Genomic DNA, 6,000 nt, shown 5'->3' on the forward strand with positions numbered 1-6,000 from the left:
GATGGCAGCAGAGCTCTATGTACCACATTCTTTCTGTAACATCCAGCATTGCTTTTCAAAGGGAGTTTTAAACCAAAAGATGCACATGTTGTGTACTTCCACTTACTTTGTCAGAAATGGACCAAATTTGGCACAGACATCCTTTAGGGCATCCTAATCATAAAAGCCAATCGGACCCATGCCTTCTGAAATCAGCCATTGGCCACTCAGAATCACAGTTTGGTCTTGGTATTAAATAAATCTTGTGGTTTTATAAGAGACAAGACTCTTTTCACTGTGATGAGGTGAAAAATTTCACTTTTTCATCTGAACTGTGGCCTCTGCATCCTGTGACTTAAAGTGACACAGTAGAAGGCAATACGGCCAATATGCAACATTGTAAAATATCAAAATGATTTCATGTTAAAAATGACAGACTCCACAACAAGTTCAACTGTTTCACTAACTCAACTTTATTATGTACAAAATACAGAAACAAAAGTAACTCATTTATTCCTTCAGCAGAGACTACTGGTGTAGAGGAAAAACTCCCTTTTACAGAAGAAAATCTCTGAGAAACCCAGGCTCAGGAGATGGGCACTATATGCCTCAACAAGACAAAGAAAAACACTGTAAATGACAGAGTCCACAACAATTTCAACTATTTCATTAAGTCAACTTCATTATGTACAAAATACAGAAACTAAAGTAACCAATTCATTCCTTGAGCACTGACTATTGGTGTAGAGGAAAAACTCCCTTTAATGGAAGAAAACCTCTGACAAAGTAGAGGAAAAACTCCCTTTAATGGAAGAAAACCTCTTGACAAAGTACAGGAAAAACTCCCTTTAACGGAAGAAAACCTCTTGACAAAGTAGAGGAAAAACTCCCTTTAACAGAAGAAAACTGACAAACCCAGGCTCAGGAGATGGGCTCTGATGCTGTATTGTCACATTTGAATCAATTACACTCCCCGCAGGCCTGAACCCACGTGACCGATCAAAGTCACAATAGGCGCAGTGGCGCTGCCTTTGTAAGGGCAATCAAGTTTGAATGTGTGTCTGTATGTGCCTGTATCACTGATGTGACCTCTGCAGCGGTTAAAATCCCACACACCTCACCTTTCCGGGTGCAAATTGTTCTGTCACTTAAAAGGCTCCCAGTGGATCCACAGTTTGACTTTGGCATTGAATAAATCTGGTGTTTTCTGAGAGACAATACTCTTTTCACTGTGATGTTGTGAAAAAATGTGAGCTTTTCATGTCTTCTGTGGCCTGGAGACTTATTCTGTTAATGTCTTAATATGTGTGTCAGTGTGTTTTTGTGTCTCAGGACATCTGGAAATGTGTGTTTACAACTGTTGCACTGTAAGTGTCTGTGCAGTGGGTTTCACTGTTTTGAACAACAGACTTTTGACTTGTGTTGTTTGGGAGCACGTCCTCGGTTTTGCCAAAAGATGGCAGCAGAGCTCTATGTACCACATCATTTCTGTGACAATGAATCAACAGACTTGACTTGAGTGTTGTTTTTGAGCACATCCTCAGTTCTGCCATCAGGTGGCCGTGGAGCTCTATTTTCCACACTTTCTGTGGCAATCAGCATTGGATGTTTTAAACTTAAAAGTGTTTTAAACTTAAGGCCTTCTACTTTTGCTCCTGCATTCATGTGTCTCTGTATGTGTGTCTGTATGTGTGCCTGTATGTGTGGTTGTATGTGTGGTTGTATGTGGTCTGAATTCTGCATCCAGTCAAATGAACTTTTACAATGATACATTTGTAGCTTTGCCACTCTGTCTGTGTCCACGGGTGTGTGTGACGTTTTGTGTGGCTGAATGTGTTTGTTGATGTGTTAATATGTGTATCTGCATGCTTTTGTGTCTCGGTACGTCTGGAAATGTGCAACTGTGCTTTCAACTGCTGCTGTTTCAGGTCGGCCGCACGGTTTGAGCTCGGCTTCGGCCGCGGGTCGCTCGCGGGGGCGGCGGGCCGGGGGGGGGCGGTCCGCTCGAGGCGAGGGCCGATCATCGCCGCTTGCGGCTATATTTTTCTTTTTATTTTTCTTATTGAGATTGTACTAGAATGGGTTGATATTTCACCCACACAAACTAACCACATGGTGGCAATACTGGTATAATTATAATGAAAAGTCATTGGCTACCTGATAAAAGCATATAGTGAAAAAATAAAACAAATGTAGTTTGAAGTAACTGTGAACAAAAAGATATAAAATTCTTAGTGTTAAAAACAGATAATTTAACCCCAGAACTCACTGAAAATTATGCATACTACTTTCAGGTCTTGTAACAGAGGAAATACCAAGCGCATTTTTAGCAACTGAAATGATCTGGGACTAGGCCTATGTTTTCTTTGGTGGGAGATAGGTACCGTTAGCTGGGGAGGTTGTACCTACATTATATCAAATAATGTAATAAAAACTATTACGTAAACACACAGTCCATTCAGTCTTCATCTGGTTGTTTCTGTAAATGTAAATATCAAGATAACATTCTGTACTTTGCCTGAGCAATGAGCTTCCCTCTTTAAAGTGCTTTGTTTTAATGTTTTTGTATAAGAAATAATTGTCCATCCTTCTGTGGCCACAACAATCTGCAAAACAAGGCAAATTGTTTCAGCGGTGAGACTTAGAACAATGTGTCTAACTCAGGGGACAACTTGCATTTGGTAGAAACTGTTTCCACTGCAAGCAGAACTTATGTCTGTGATAGTTTAAACTTTAGGCCATCAACATAATCTCCTAAACAGTTTAATGTGCTAGTTTTCTCATTTACCTTCATTTTTCTTAAAATCTCCAAAAAGCCAGACTGGATGTGCCCACCATAACATTTCATGCTTTTATGACTGTTAGTAAATCTACACCTTTCTCCTGCTTCCTCTTTATGTGCGTCGCTACATTACTGCCCCTCATAGCTAAGTTGACTAATTCTTCTTTTAAGCTAATGTATGTCAGTGTTGACACCAAGTTAAGCCAGATAGGTCATGTGAAGAAAAATGCTTGTGTTTTCTATAAAGTGTTAACACACAAAAAAAAAACACTACAGCAGATGTGTCTGTCAATGGTGTAAGTAAATTTAAGAAAATGATTCTATTATTTCCTTAAATGCCATGTGCCAACACAGTGGAGGGTAGCCATGTCGGTTTTTTCCCCTTTAACGGTAATAAGGAACGAGCTGGGTTTTACCCTACTGATAATGTGTTACTGCAATACTAATCCTGCTGAGGAAGAGAGGAACCACAGGTTCAGACATTTGGTGTATGTGCTTGGCTGAGGAGCAAAGCAAAGCTACCCTCTGTGGGATTACGACTGAAAGCCTCTAAGTCAGAATCCCACCTAAATGTAACGATAGGGCTGCAGAACTTTGTTTGGTAAAGTTTGTTTTGTGAAAAAATCTTGGAGATATTTTTGACCAAGTTATGTCCTTTAATTCAGACATAAACCAAATCTTTATCTAAATCCTTTTTTCACTTGCACATTACCAAAATTAGGAACATCCTGTCTCAAAATGATGCAGGAAAACTAGTCTATGCATTTGTTACCTCAAGGCTAGATTACTGTAATTCATTACTATCAGGATGTCGCAGTATCTCCATAAAAAGCCTCCAGTTAATCCAGAATACTGCAGCCAGAGTCCTGACAGGAACTAGTAATAGAGATCATTTTTCTCCTATATTAGATTCTCTTCATTGGCTCCCTGTAAAATCCAGAATATAATTTAAAATCCTTCTCACATACAAATCCCTTCATGATCAAGCTCCTTCATACCTTAAAGAACTCATAGTACCATATTATCCCTTCCCCACACAAGAAAAACGAAAACACCCCCGGCTCACTGTTGTGCACGTCTGTCCCCGCTAATGGCTCCCTCTGTTTTTCCCTCACAGGTCCCAGCTGCTGAGGATGTAGCTACTTGTCCTCACAGGGTTGATCAGACGCCAGGTGAACCCTGCTAATGTGCACAACACATCAGATCGCTCTATGTAAGTCAGATCTGTCTTGAGATGAACAGCTGCTGTACTAATGTTACTAGTGAAGACTGACTGGATGATGGCCGTGTAAAATGTCTTCAGTAGCAAGGAGAAGACTCTAAACTTCCTTAGCCGTATAAGATGGTATAGGAGTAGCTTCGCTTTTCTCACCATTGAGGAAATGTGCATGTTCCAGGACAAGTCCTCAGAGACGTGAACTCCTAGGTACTTGTACACACTCTCTCCATCAGTGTCCAAGGGTGGTGTGCAGATACTTCTCCTTCCCCCTCCTGAAGTCTATCACCATCTCCTTGGTTTTTGGAGACATCTAAGTTGTTGCCCTTACACCATGAAGACAATGCTGCCACTTCTTTCAAATAAGCTACCTTATTGTTCTCTAAGATGAGGCCTATCACCACTGTGTCGTCAGCAAACTTCACAATGATGTTGGAGCTGTGGTGTGCCATGCTTTCACAGGTGTAAAGGGAGTAGAGTAGGGGGCTTAGGATGCAGCCTTGGGGGGCACCGGAGTTCAGGGTCATTGTACTTGAGAGCTGTTGTCCAGTCTTCACTACTTGAAGTGTGTTTGACAGGAAGCTCATGACCCAGGAACATAAGAAGGAGTTTAGCCCCAGATCAGTGAGCTTTGTGATCAGTCTATGGGGACCTATGATGTTAAATGCTTAGCTAGATCTTTGTTAAGTTAAGATGGTGGATACAATATTGTGGAATGAATTGCCTCTCCGCATTAGACAGGCCTCCTAATTATTGACTTTTAAATTGCTTCTTGAAACTCACTTGTTTTCAATGGCATTTGAGATGTTGACATTATTGGTCATTTATTTTTCTTGTTTATTTTGATTCATTTGTTTTTGTGGTTTTGGTGTTTGCTGTTATTTTTTAATCCTCTTTTTATTTTGTGTTTTTGTCTTGTATAGCACTTTGGTCAATTTTGGTTGTTTTTAAAGTGCTAGATAAGTAACGTTACAGTTACAGTTACAAATACTGTACATCAAGGTACGACTGCTCCTGTTCCTTGTCGTTCACGGAAAAACCTGAGGACTATAAAACTACTGATGGCAGAGTTACTGTGGAGGATGAGTTGTAAGGATTAATACATTAAGCCAGGATGAGATTGTTTTGTCGGCTGTGAACTATTTTTGTTTGAACTCTGCACTACCACACAACAGTGTTTTTCACAAAGGCCAGCAGAAAGATGTCAACAATATAAAGAGCTGCAGGCAAGTAATGAATGAGTGCAGTGATAATATTGCTAGGTTTGTCTCGCATTACTTGGATGATTTGTGACCTGTGAGCATTGTTAGAATAAGGGCATTGTAAATTGCTAACTGTGTTATGAGAATTGTCATTTTGTAGACAGATTTATGTAAAGGGTGTAACCAGGCATGTCATAGTTGAGGAAACCCAGGTTTTCTGTGCAAATCACCAAGACATGTAAATGTATGGATGTGAACTCTGTATGAACTCTGAAGTTAACCTATGTTTCAACTTTCCCCTGTTGTGTAAAGTGAGACGGTGCCTGGAACCCATGTAACCACCTCCAGATATAAATTAAAGTGTTCTAAGCGGGCTCGGGGCTGCAGCCGGAGATAAGCAACAAGTTTGCATCTCCTAACAGTCACGAGCTCAACCTAGAACAAAGAAAAGAAAGTCTCTGTTTAAATGTTTGATTAGAACCAACAAGCATGTTTGCTGGCACTATGGGTGATCACTAGTCAGTTTAAATGACTATTTCTCTACAACTGTCGTAGCCCTGGGCCAGAGTGTGGGCCCCCATTTGGGATCAGCAATGGTGTTAGACAGGATGAAATCTTGTCTCCACTTCTCTTTAATCTGTATATTATATCGAAGCAGCTGAAAAAACAGTTTAAAAAGATATAATGTGCCCTTTTCAGGTCAGGATTCTTAAAGTGGTTCAGCGCTTCATAAAGCTTCGATTTCGCCATCACTAATTGGGTGAACTGCTCCTTTACGAGGCTTTCGTGCATGTTCGCCATTGGTCGGCTCAGTAACCAAT

Source organism: Mastacembelus armatus, chromosome 1, assembly GCF_900324485.2.
Source record: "Mastacembelus armatus chromosome 1, fMasArm1.2, whole genome shotgun sequence".
Taxonomy (NCBI): domain Eukaryota; kingdom Metazoa; phylum Chordata; class Actinopteri; order Synbranchiformes; family Mastacembelidae; genus Mastacembelus; species Mastacembelus armatus.